The sequence below is a fragment of the Panthera leo genome, chromosome D1, assembly GCF_018350215.1.
Source record: "Panthera leo isolate Ple1 chromosome D1, P.leo_Ple1_pat1.1, whole genome shotgun sequence".
NCBI classification, from domain to species: Eukaryota; Metazoa; Chordata; class Mammalia; order Carnivora; family Felidae; genus Panthera; species Panthera leo.
This window is the reverse complement of record NC_056688.1, coordinates 26401260-26414960: the sequence shown is the minus strand read 5'-3', so window position 1 is coordinate 26414960 and position 13701 is coordinate 26401260. Positions and strand designations below refer to the sequence as shown.

Here is a 13701-nt window from a genome sequence, read left to right as displayed (position 1 = left end):
CTCAGTCAGCTGTGGCAACAGGCAGGAGACCCGGGAAACCGGATGGTCTAGGGGAGAGCATGTAAGGGTAGGAGCAGGGAAGAAAATGTGGTAGGACCTGCATGTGGGGAAGGGCTGGGAGAGCCGGGGCTGGTACCAAGAAGAGCCAAGTAGGTGAAATGTGGCTTCGTTCTCCACTCTCTCGGGTTCCAGAACGGCCTCCCTCCACTCCTGGGATCCACTCATTAACTCAACAACTATTATTGAGCACCTTCTCCGTAGCAGGGACCCTAATAGGCACTGGGAGTATAGCAATGAACAATCAAACACAAATCCTCCCTCAAGGAGCTTACAATCTAGGGGTTTCCATCTAGTGGCTTCAGGCCTTCTTTTTAGGCCATTTGGAATTCCCTGTTCGGGGTCCCCTTCGGATTTCTGTTCACAAGCACACGGCACACACACACGGACACAAATGGCTCATCTCTGCACACGCATACACACGCTTTCTCGAGCGCACTCACACGCACACGCCCTGCCCCACTTTGCAGCCCCCCCTCCCATGCTCACGCCGGCACACGCACGGACAACGTGTACACACACGCTCTGGCCCCCACCCCCCTGCAGTCTCCCTCTCACGCCGAGTGTCAGCGTGCAGGTGCCTACGGTGTGACAGATGGCAGCCGCCCAGAGCCCAGAGGACGGTCTCGCGGCCCCTGCGGTGGCAGCGCGCGCGGACGTTGCTAAGAGTCCCGCGTGGTTACACCAGCCGACTTCCTCCCCCGGCCCAAGCAGGGCCAGGTGCCCTCGGGCCCCGCCGGACCCGCCTGTGGCGACCTCTGGGGACCCCGGGCTCACCCCTGCGCAGGCCCTGGACTCCTTGCACTGTGACTCTCTCAGCATTAATTACTGCGGGGCCGGGCCTGACTGGAGGGGAGAGGGAAGGCGCGCTCAGAAGCGGTGGGGCTTGGGCAACGCACAGGTGGAAAACAATTACTGAGCTCTTTGAAAACGGCCCCAGCCCTGGGTCTGTGGCAGAAACTTGGACTCGGTGGCCTGAAACCAGGCCGAGGAGCAGTGTCGGGAGGTGCGGGCCTGTCCCTCGGGGCTGATCCACTGGATGCTCTTTCTCCCAAGGCATTTCAGTGTGTTGTTTGTTTCCAGCCCTAGAAACTGCCTGCCGCGGCTTCTCCTCGAAACAAACTACGATCTCGGCCGCTACCGTAAGGCTGCGCAGATGACCCGGCAGTCATGCCTTTCCCAGGCTCGGGCTTTCGCGGGAGCTCCCAATCTGGGGCAGCTCTCAACCAAGCCACTTTGTTTTCTTAGGTCAGTGAGCACTTTTGAGAAGTTCTCCCAAGGCCATTTCCACGTTCGTATCCTCTCAAGGAGGAGAAAGGAGAGTGGCAAGACAGGAGGGGGGTTCCTCCCTCCCCCGAAGGACAGCTTGCTCCATTCAGAAAGCCCTAGCTCCGAAGGGCCCCTGTCAAGTTGGAGGGCCTCTATCAGGATCCCACAAGGTCAGGGTGCAGTCTGCTTTGCAGTTAGGTAGGTTCCAGGCGATGTCCTCCTGCAGCCCCTATGGCTTCATGTCAACAGCAAGGGACTCACACAAACCTGGTTCACCCTCCTCTGTAGGGCGGGAGTGAGTTCCAAGAGGAGAGAACAATGTCTTTATCCTCTGCCAGGAACTTAGTTGAGGTAGAGAGAGAAAGCAACTCCCGCTGGTCTGTGCAAAGAGAGATGGGCACCAGCTCGTGGGAGAGCATGGCAGGCGTTTATTCTCCAACGAGCTGGGAGAGTTGGGAGCTACTAACCCTGGAGTTTGAGCGGAGAATTGTTCTCTTTACCTGTCTGTTAGCTCTCATCCCTGGGAGCCTCCACACATGTCCCTTTGAATTCTCAGAGACTTTTCAACAGCTCTTGTCATCCCCATTTTACAGAGGAGGAGAGTGAGCTTCAGAGGGGTTTAAGCAGCTTGCCAAAGTTCATAGCTAGCTATAAATGGAGGAGGCAAAATAGAAGCAACGGGGCCAGCTTCAACTAGCTTTGTGACCAATAGGATTTCATTTTTCTGGTTCTTGCAAAGCGGTGGGTAGGTTTGGGAGTAAGGATGGGCTCCATCTGCTCCAGTCATGCCAGTTTCGCCTCTGCTCTGTAGACAGTCCTTGTTCTTTTCGACCTTGTAGATTTCTCTGGCCTTGTTTCCCAGCTTGGACTGCTTTCTACCAGTAGAACTCCTACACATGCATCAAGGCCCAGGTAAGGAACCTCTTCCTGCTTGACCCTTTCCTGTCCCCTCTAGCTTTTGTCTGTTGCCCTTTATACTGCAACATTTACATTCTGTGCCATATAATCTAACCCCTCATTATATCACCGTCTTGTATAGTTTCAGTTTCATTGGTCTTATTTCATCAGCCAGACTGCTCTCCTTAAGGGCCGGGACCATGGCATAGACCCTTCCCTGATGCTAGGCACAAAATTGTCCTAGGTAACTCTTGTTTGGCTAATTGATCAGACACATTTGAAATGGGCCCAGTGTGGGCCAAGGAGCTTTTGCTCCAAGCCCTTGAAGGGTGGTATTTTGGGGATCGTGGCCATTAAATTGTTAGCAGCAACTGCCCCTCACTGGGTGGCTTGCCTGCCTGGTTCCTCCAGATTGTCAGGGAGGATCGCAGCTGGATTACCTGAGAAAGAGAGACAGCGCAATTATATTCTCTGTTCACACAAAGACATCCAAGGGCTGCTTAGACCAGGCTCTGCTTCTTTAACGCCTATGGCATGTGGTGAGGGAGGATTACTAAATGAAATGCAAGCAGCTAGACACAGGACTTAAAAGATCTGATCTAAAATTGAAGTGGAACAAACAAAACAAGAAGGCAAAGGATTGCTTTTTGGAGTAGTTCTGTGTTTTGTGTTGAAGGTTTTGAGACTCTTCGAGCACATCTTCAGAGGCCAAGTTTCTTTTCCTTTTATCCTGTCAGCATGTGTGACAGCTCATCCCTGATCTTTGCAGCTTACAGCATGTGTTCGCATCCATCATCTCATTTATTCCTCACAAAATTTTAAGAGGAAATAATAGTAACAACAAGAAAAATGTTTACAAAATACCTATATTTACTTATTAAAAAAATTTTTTTAATGTTTATTTTTGAGAGAGAGACAGAGTGTGAGTGGGGGAGGGGCAGAGAGAAAGGGAGACAGAATCTGGAGCAGGCTCCAGGCTCTGAGCAAGCTGTCAGCACAGAACCTGACTTGGGGCCCGAACCCACAAACTGCATGAGCGGAAGTCAGACGCTCAACCAACTGAGCCACCCAGGTGCCCCGATACCTATGTTTATTTAATAACTACTATATAGTAGGCACCATTCTAAGGGCTTTATATATATTAATTTGTTACTCATTTTACAGATGGAGAAACTGAGGCACTGAGGGTAATGATTTCAGACCCTTACAGTCTTCCAAGTGGTAAAGCCTGCCCTTGAAGCCAGCTCTCCCGATCTACCACTTGGCAGAGAGAGGGACAACTATCAGGCCTCCTTGCCTTGTGCCTGAGGCTTCATCCGGTGCTCATTTCACTGAGTACTTCTAGGAAATTCTCTCATGCTGGCCTGTAGGAGAGCCCCAGCTTCCTTCCTAGGGGAGGTGCACTTGCTGGAGTTGGTATCCTGGGCTCAAGGGCAGAGAGACCAGAGAACCGGACTTAGAACCGGTGATTCCCCTGCCACTTGCTAGCCAGCTGTGAACCTGGTCAGTTCACTGAACCTTTCCAAGCTAAAATATCTTTGTCTGCCAGTTAGGAATGATAATCCCAAACTACTTGACAGGGTTGTTGTGAGGATCCAATGAAAGAGCATAAAGAAAAAGCACTTGTAATCAACTTCCCCTCCTGTGCCATTTCTGCTGGACAGATGCAGGGTTTACTTGTGGTGGATTGATACGCTGTCCTCCTGAATGGAAGGAGGTGGGGTGGAGGGGACTCTGGGAAAGGAACACTTACTCTGGTGACCATCTGTGGAGAAGGCCTGTGTTCAGACTGGAAGTGAGAACTCCAAAAGTAGGTCTTGGGTGGGAGAGAGAGCTCTAGAACCTCAACGTCTTTCTCTTCAGCCTGGGCCCTGAGGACCCTAGACAGACTGGAGACAGTGGGGCTGGGCCGAGAGGCCTCCCTCACTATAGTGGGCCACAAGGGGCACAGGTTCGTCTGGCTTTATGTCTTGTTTGTTATTCCCCCTTGAGTTACACCTCGTTACCAAGCTCCCACCTGGTCTCATCTGCACCACTGAGGGGAGCAGTGGCCCCGGGTCTGGGCCTCATGCTGGCCAGCCCAGTGTGATGCCAGCCGTTATGTGGTGGTGGGAATGTCCCAAGGCAGAGGTGAATCAAGATTCTTTAGCAATGAGAACTCTCCTGAAAGAGAGAGATGCACTGAATGAGGAAACTAACATTAAAGCCCTGCTCTGCCCGGCAAGTTGCTTTGTGGGCAGCTTCTCACTAAGCTTGACGGTAACCTACAGGGTGGGTGTCTGAGGAAACTCAGCCTTGCGGAGGTCAGCCAGCTTGCCCCAGGCACCCTGCGTGTGTATGGCTGAGCCAGGATCCAAAGCAAGGTCTGCGGGACTCACGCCCCTGCCCTCCACACACTGCGCTGAGTGCTCAGGACAGCTTTGCCTTCTGTGGCTCTTTGTTTCTGATTGAGACAAGGGGGGCAATGTTTACTTCATTGGCTGGGATGGTGAGATCTTTATCATGCTCAGAAAACACGTATTAAATCCCTAATGGTGTGTGGCATGGAGGAAAGCACGGAATAACTTCGGATACAGAAATAGTTAAGTCAAGTATTCAGGCAGGCTCTCTGCCCTCTGGGAACAAAGCCTCTCTGGCATGTGAAGACGGCACAATGGCTCAAACCGCCCAGGTCATGGCTGCCATTCTCTGAGGCCAGTACGACTCCCACCACAGCCACAGGATGGCACCCCTCCCAGGGCAAAGGTGTGCCCTGGCTGACTGGGGGGTGGGAGTGTTTTCACAAAACCATCCCCACTTCTGAGAAGTGCTTCTGAGAGCTTAATTAAGGGTTTGGAGGCAGATAGAGGTGGGTTTGAAGCCTTCTTATTAGCTGTGTAACCTTGCACAGGTTCCTTAGCCTCTCTAAGTGGCAGTTTCTCATCTATGGAATTGGACTGATGGGCCTACCATTCTGTTAAATGAGATAATATATGTAAAACCACTTAGCACAATTTTCCAACGTATGGCAAGTTCTCAATCATTAGTAGCTATTACTATAGTGGTTAGGTAGGTGGCTCGCACTCAAAAATAGATTTTAGGGACGAGGGAAAGGATTGTGGGGAGGAGAAGGGGGACTTTGGATTGCACAGCAGAGGGACACCCCTTTACTACCCCCACAGCTTTGTAGCTGTTGCAAGGCAGCAAGGCCCTGTGTGTCTTATCCGCCTCTTCTCCTGAGACGGCCAGGAGGCTTTGGCCTTTCTGGAGCAGTCCCTCAAATGTCTGTCTCTTAGTCAGTGATTGTTCTTTAGTTTTTATTCCATGGAAGGCTTTCCTCAGGCACAAGGCACAAAGGGAACTTGAAATGCAGCATGCCCGAGTATCTACTGAACTGTATACGTTAGGAATTCAATAAAGGCAACCAATTGGGATATCTGGGGCTCCTGTCTCCCCAGACCCACAGAGGGGGCTGCTGTCCTGACCACAATTGCCTGTAGAGTTAAAGAGTCATAAACTGCATCGGGTAAGACATCTGGGGTGCCAAGGGGCTGCCATGGAAGGTGGAATGTTCCAAGATGTTCTCTTCAGCCTGTGAGAGTCCCCAGAATGCACACCCAGAGCTGGACGGTGGGGGGAAGGAGGGAGTGAGCAAGGACACACGCTGCAAAAAATCTTTTGTTTCTTCCTGGCAGAGGCCCTGTACAACACTGGCTTCGTGCTTAATGGCCTGTCCGGGGGAGAAAAACCCACAGAACCAAGGGAGAAAAAGATTAAACTCATAATAAAACCAAACCCAAACATCACCACCCTCCCCGTCCTCCTACCCAACCCTTACTTTATGCTGTGAGCTGTCTGCCAGCCAGTTCCCCTCCCAGGCAAATAATATTTATTCCATGAGGCCCTGACACACCGGGCCAGAACAAGACAATGCTTGATTGTTTCTTCCTTCCCCCTGCGGCAAACGATGGGTTGGAGCAAAAGACGTGAAAAGGGAAAGGAGCAATATTGATGTTCTTCTCGTGGGACCTGGCTCTGTGAGCTGTCAAAACAAGCCTGAGATAAGGGCGGGGGATGGGGGCGGCTCGGGGATTAGTGCTGCTACTCCCTGACCTGCTCGGAAAGTTTCGCTCTTTCACCAAAGTTCCTGGCAGCTGTGACCACTTACATGGCTTTTGCTTCCATTAACCAGGAGAGTCATTAAGTCATGGAGCTTAATGAGGCTCTAAAGGGGCCCAATCGTCATTCCGCTGTGGAAAGTGCCAATTCATTGCTTGTAGGTAAAAACCCTGGAGATCGTGACTAAGTCAGAGGTGAGCTTTTCTAGCATTAGGGATTGACAGCTGACCCTAATGTGACCCCATGCTAAAAAATTGGCTTGTGTGAGTCAGAGGCTCCAGCACTTTGACCCGTCGGAAGATGGAAGGTGGGTGACCACTCAGAATGGCTTGGATCGCTGCTTTTCCCGGGGTTCTCGGCTGGTGTTAAGTCCTGAAAGGTCCAGGAAGATCTCTTATCATTATGGATATTCATCAGTCAGGTGCTTGCTGAAGGCTGATACAGTTTGTATTGTCCCAAAGTTTACTCCCTCCTGGATCAGGCAGTCGCCACCATGGGCTAGGACTAGGGAGCTGGTTCTTCTTTCCTTCCTTGAAATTAGGGATTTTGTCCACTTTTTTCCCTGAGCAGTGCCTGGCACGGTGCTTGTAGAATATTTTCAGGAAAGAGAGAGGCAAACAAAAACCTCAGGACTCACCTCTTTTATCCTCCCTTGGGTGGGAGTGGCTAAACTAGCCAGGGTGCGGACACCATGACTGCTCAGGAGAGCAAAATGAGGACTTGGAATGGAGTACTCGTCCGCGATTCAAAGCCTTCATTTATTCTAACGCACTTTATTCTCACAATTACGTGAAGTGAGGCAGAGAGGTATTACCATCCCCAGTTTGCAGATGAGGAACCCCAGGTTCAGGAATGTTCACTAACACCTAAGCAAGTAACAGACCCCAGGACCTCTGATCTTGCACTCTTTCCATGTTCACTCCAGGAGCTCCCTCTCTCTCTCGCTCTCGCTCTCGCTCTCGCTCTCTCTCGTAGGTGGCTAGAGGGCAGGCACTGTTGAACTCAAGAACTTAGCTTCTAACCTGGTGGTTGCCCCTTTTCACTTGTCAGGACCCAGCCAGACTGCCGCTCTGGTGCACAGAGGCCCGGCCTTGGAACAGAATCAAGAGAAAGATGAAAAGAGCCTGACTCTTGGCCTATTTCACTGAAGTCAGAAAGTGGTTTGCAGAATGAAAAAGGTTGGGGCTGATGTCTTTCTCAACAAGGAAGTGTTTTCCTTCCTTAAACGCATCTTCTCAGCAACTTCCCTCTTGTCTCTTGGGTCTGAGCGGGAGGGATTGACCTGCACCTGCACAGAGACCATGAGCATAAAGATTGGGAACTAGAGCAGGACATTTGCCAAAGCGAGGGGGGAGGTGGGATTTGAAGGAGGAGTAGCAGCTCCCAGGAACACTTGGCTTCCCATAACTCCAGGGGGGGAATGTGCAGCCTCATGGCTGCCCAGGGGTTGGCCGGCGTGCTAGAAACGCTACTCCTTAGAGGAATTGTGATGGGCTCCATGAGCCAGGCTGGAAAACCTGGGATAACTGACAGTCTGGCTCATCCCATGTGGGATTACTCAGCCCATAAAAGTCGTATTTATTTGTTAAGGGAGAGGCAGATCCACGTCCCCTCTGTTGACGCCTGGACCGCTGAAGAGGGAGCTGTACCTCCTTCGCTCCTCCCAGCACCCTGGATGGGGCGCTCCCTGCCAGGCCAATGTGGTTGCTGGGAAGAACACCTGGTGGGTGAGCGATGTGAGAGCCTCCCGCTGGCAGCTGCCACCTCTGCTGAGAGCCGATTGTCACTCAGTGGAGTGCGAGGCCCGGGCAAGAAGCCTGAGAACACTGTTCCAGACACGTTTCTTTTTGTTTTGTTTTTTTTTTTTTTTTTAGAGATACCTACCCCAGACTGGGCCTGACCTTACCAGTGAGACCAGCTTCACCAGCCCCTAGAAGCCAGATCTCCAAGCGCCTCCCTGAAATGTACCACCAATTCTTTCCATGGCTGAGTTAATTTTGGGTCCAAGACCAAATGAGTAGAAAGTTTAGGAGGTTCTACGTGTTAGATTACAGGTCTGAGCTGTGCACCTCTGGTTTCTTTATGCCATTTCAGTTCAGATAGCAGGAAAGTGCAGGGGAAGGCCAGCTACTGTTTGAGGTGGTGATTTACTTAGTGTCAAGGTGCTGCAAAAGAACACGTAATTATTGTATGAACTTTCAACATTTAGAAAGAACACAGGGTCAATGCTTAAGATACACGGGCTCCAGTCCTCGCTCTGGCATGAGCCCCCTGTGTGACCTTGAGCAGTGAGTTAGTCTTTCTGGATCTCCATTTTTTCACCAGGAAACAAAAGGAATTTGATTGATGCTCTCCCAGGGCTTCTTCCAACTCCAATATTTTACAATCATACAATCACTATTCTCAATACTAATGTCCTTATTGACAAAGACAATGCTACTTATACACCTGAGGTAGGATGTGCATTTTGAGTTGTTTTCTGCTCTGCTGTTGGATCTGCGGTGCCCCACCTCTGCCCGGGCCCTATTCCCCTCGTCTGTCATAGTTCCCACGCGAGAGGGCTTGCCTGTGGCCTTTGCTGTCCTCCAGAGTCCCTCAGAAGGTGCCACCCAATGGCCACAATAGGGCTAGGAGGCCTGGGTCTCAATTCCAATCTCAGGAACTGATTTGCTGGTTGGCTGCAGGCAAGACTTGGCTTCTCTGAGCCTCATCCACCCAGTGGGATAAATAATCCACCCTGGGAAAGCACTTTGGTATGCTTCAGTGGAAGAAGCCAGAGGAACATGAAGCAGCCTCGCTGTAGAGGCTGAGCGTCTAAATCCCAGAGCCTTTGGGAGCCAGTGGCCCTTTACTAATGGGTGGCACACTCAGCGGAACTTTGTTACAATTTCCCAGTTTGCATGGACCAAGGCCTCCTGGCAGATGATGGGTGAATTGTTCCCATGCACTGTGGACTTGGATCAAGACACCTTCTTTTTGGATTAATTCTAAGCCTGGTTTTGAAGCATCTTACTGAGATAGTCAATGGCTTTGAAATGCATTTCGGTGAGCTCTTCATAACCTCACTCATCAGGCCTTGAGGAACTGTGCTTCCTTCAACCAGCTCAGCTCGGCTGCCATGCTAGAGGCTGCTGAGTCATACAGGCAAGGCCCGTTACCTGCCAAACATGGCTTTCCCGGACCCACCTTTCCGGTATAATGAACTTACAGGATTAATCTGAGAGCTCCTTCCTTCTTTATTTTTAATGTTTATTTTTGAGAGAGAGAGAGAGAGGGAGAGAGTGTAAACGGGGGAGGGGAAGAGAGAGAGGGAGACACAGAATCCGAAGCAGGCTTCAGACTCTGAGTTGTCAGCACTGAGCCTGATGCGGGTCTCAAACCCATGGACAGCAAGATCATGACTTGAGCCGAAGTTGGACACTTAACCTATCGAGCCATCCAGGAGCCCCTGAGAGCTCCTTCATTCCATCCTCATTTTCCCCTTTCCATCCTCCCAGCTCCGCCCCACCCCCAGCTTCTGAACCTCAGGTGGGGGCCCCTAAGCTAAGGAGGGAGAGCAGTCAGTTCAGACTCCAAGACTTTATACGGTGAAATGATTTATCACTTCCAGGAGAGGCACAATATGGTTCATAATCTTTTATAGTAATCAGTCAATAAGGATGTTGCATCAAGGAACTATTTAAATATCCTTTAAGTCTCTGGAGATTAGTGCCAGAGTCTTGATCTTTCTGTGAATATTTACACAGTGGCTAACAGTCCCTAGGTATGATAGAGCATACATCAGAAGACATGACTCTGTTCTCAGGAAGATAAGACATCCATGCATAACACTATATATAAATTAGTGAGAACACATGCAAATGTCTAATCATGCATTACAAACTTGAGATGAATTCTAGAAGAATGCAATAGGAAACTGCAACATCAATACCATATATAATAACATTAGAATGGAGACGGTCGATTCATGTTGGAGTTGATTGGGGCTGATTTTTTTCTGTTAACAAGGCACGTGATTTCCCTTGAGAATCTCTTAATAGCAACAAAGATATACACATCTTTCCCCCTTTACATCTTGATAGTATAGAAAAATATAGTGAGCTTTGGGGTCAGTCAGAGTACATTATAATCCCTAGTTTTCAATTCATTAACTGAGAGCAGACTGAGAACAAATTACTTCTGTGAGTTTTAGTTTCCTTAACTATAAAATGGGAATATAATACCTACCTTATGGGTAGGTAAAGTTCAATGTAAATATGTGTATAAATGTAAGTTGCCTGGGATGATATTTGGCATAGAGTGGACAGTTAATAATAGCAAGTAGTATAATTAGCAGTACTCATAGTAGGGGAGGTGGTAGTGACAGGTGCAATAGGTCTCCTAACGGTGGAAATGGGAGGAACTGACTTCCAGCCCTTCTCTCCTTGCCCTCAATCCTGTCAGTAGATGGAAACAGGTTTGTTGATGACCCACCGCATTGGTCCGTATTGGGTTCACATGTTCATTTAATACTTTTTTGTGGAGTGCCTTGTAAGTTCCAAGCAATAAACTCTCTGCCCTCATGGAGCCTATGTGTTAGTGACTTTGAGAAAAAACCCTCTGTATCACTCTGGATTAAATATAGCTCTTTCAGATTTCCCATTTTTATTGCTTTAAGTTACAATCCATTCTCTGGTACAACCTGCTCCAGGTAAGAATAAACTGAGGCAACACAGCCCTCCATAGACACACACCAGCCACTAGTGATTTTCTTCTATTGTCATGAACTAGCCAAAGTTTTTCTTCCTCCTCCTCTTCTTTCTTCTTCTTCTTCTTCTTCTTCTTCTTCTTCTTCTTCTTCTTCTTCTTCTTCTTCTTTTATTTCATTTTTTAAAGTTTATTTATTTATTTTGAGGGAGAGAGAGAGAAGGAAAGAGAGAATCCCAAGCAGGCTCCGTACTGTCAGCACAGAGCCTGATGTGGGGCTTGAAGTCACGGAGTGGGAGATTATGACCTGAACCAAAATCAAGAGTTGGACGCTTAACTTACTGAGCCACCCAGGTGCCCCCTTTTTTGTTTTAAAGAGAGAAAGAGAGTGCACGAGTGGGGGAGAAGGGCAAAGGGAGAGAGAGAGAGAGAGAGAGAGAGAGAGAGAGAATCCCAAGCCAGTTCCTTGTTCAGCATGGAGCCTGACACAGGGGACTCCAACCCACAACCCAGGGATCGTGACCTGAGCCAAAATCAAGAGTCAGATGCCCAACTAACTAAGACACCCAGGTGCCGCCAAGATTTTTCTTCTTAAGCTATTTTTATTTTTTTCTCAGAGTGGAAGGAATGTTCCCCTGATTAGTAAGGTATGAATTCAGACCTCTCTTCCTAGTATTTGGGATTTGGAGTAGACTGAGAATCACTGCCACTTTGGGCTGAAGTTGTCATGTGACTCAGTGCCTTGTTTTCCTCTTTTACAATGGAGGTGGGGGAAGGGAAAGGTGCTCAGCAAGGAGAAAAAAAATCTAGAAACCTCAGAGATAGTGTGAAGGAGGTCAGGGGACAGAGACAGAAAGGTAGACCTGTAGAGCCTGGGCTCCACTAGAAGTCCCTGCTCTCCTTGAAATAGATCATGAAGTAATCAAAAAAAAAAAAAAAAAATTAACAGTATTCGAAAAAACTATGTAGTTGCAGGTAATCACAGCCAGGTGTTTCTTTCCTCAGGTCTCAAGCATGAACGCTGTCCCCTGGATGTCAGTGCGAGTGTAGGGAAACTGCAGTCCTGTCAAGGGCGGACAGTGATGAGATCGCGGGAACTCTGTGTGACACCAATGTGAACCCTTCACCTAGAACTCAACTCCACCTCAGGGATTTCTGAGCTGTCGAAGAAAGTTTGATGACTTTTCTTGCTTAATCAGGTCCTGTTAAGCTCCCTTGAGGCTAAATGGGGAAGAAGGGGTGGTGAATTTTGTGTCTATCTGTGAGAATGTACAATTTCCAAAAGCAACAACCCTTCCTCCAAATAAATGTGTAACCAAAGAAAAAAGGTTGTCTGCTTTATAAAAATGAGGGCAAAGGATACTCTTCTGAGTATTCTCTTCCAATAAAAATACTGACGCCTCCTTTACAGAAATTCTAGGATCTCTGTGGCCTAGCAGAGTAACGATATACACAGTAGTTTATTTTTACTTTAAAAAATTTTTTTAAGTTTATTTATTTTAATATTTTTATTTATTTTTGAGAGAGAGAGGGAGAGAGTGAGCGGGGGAGGAGCAGAGAGAGGGAGACACAGAATCCAAAGCAGGCTCCAGGCTCTGAGCTGTCAGCACAGAGCCCGATACAGGGCTCCCACCCACAAATTGTGAGCTCATGACCTGAGCTGAATTCCGACGCTTAACTGTGAGCTCATGACCTGAACTGAAGTCCGATGCTTAACTGATGCCCCTATTTATTTATTTATTTTAGAGAGAGAGTATAAGCGGGGGAGGGGTAGAGAGAGAAGGGGACAGAAGATTCAAAGTAAGCTCTGTGTGGACATTACAGAGCCCAGTGCGGGGCTCGAACTCACGAACCATGAGATCATGACCTAAGCCTAAGTTGGACACTTAACCAACTGAGCCACACAGGTGCCCCTACACAGTAATTTAAATATATGTGTGAAATCAAATTAGGTTTCACTGGTTCTCCCATCTCATTTCTTTGTCATCTGTCATTTATTTCTAGTATGCAGTGAGAGTTGCTAGGCACTCAGAAAAAATCTGTCCCAATGCCCATAATATAGCAGCTTCTGTTTCTCTGACTTGATATTCACAGGAATGTCAGAACAGGAAACGCATCTTTAACTGAGTCCCAATAATTAAGGACTTAGCGAGCTCTTTATGTTTTACCAACTCTTAAGTCACAGTCTACTACTCATTCATCAGCACATTTTCTATGGGGTGTTAATTGCTGCTCTTCCCACAGTTACGTTTTTCTAGGAAAAAAAAAGTTCAATATCGGATAACTTTAATCAGGCAAAGAATACCTCACTCCCTTAACCCTATTTACTCCAAGGAAAGCTGCAAATTAGCAGAACAATAATGTTATTGTATAAAAATTAAGCCAATTATACCATCCCCCCCTCCCACCACCAAAAGGAATAGTATCCCATCATATATAGAGGCATTAGCGGGTAGTGATTAAGGTCCTGGAGTCAGACGGATCTGGGTAGGGCACCCTGCTTTGAACCAGTAACTACTCATGGGAACTTGACCAAGTGACTTGACTCCTCCACAGGGCATTGTACAACATACGTTGAATAAGACAACATGGCACAGTGTTTATATGAGACATAGTGCTCAGTCACTTAAAACAAAGTTATTTTGATGGTCATGATTACAGCTAACACTGATATGGGCAGCCAAGCTGCAGATA

General features: G+C 48.3%; 1 long non-coding RNA gene across 2 annotated transcripts; it reads left to right on the top strand.

The window, feature by feature from the left end:
- Positions 1-1148: 1148 nt before the first annotated feature.
- LOC122200831 lies at positions 1149-12286 on the top strand. 2 transcript variants are annotated; one of them, XR_006193948.1, is made up of 3 exons: positions 1149-1305; positions 2166-2238; positions 12013-12286. It is a non-coding gene; the product is annotated as an uncharacterized LOC122200831 (long non-coding RNA). The 2 variants fall into 2 exon arrangements; XR_006193949.1 differs by lacking the exon at positions 12013-12286 and adding an exon at positions 7372-7482.
- The last annotated feature ends 1415 nt before the right edge of the window (positions 12287-13701 follow it).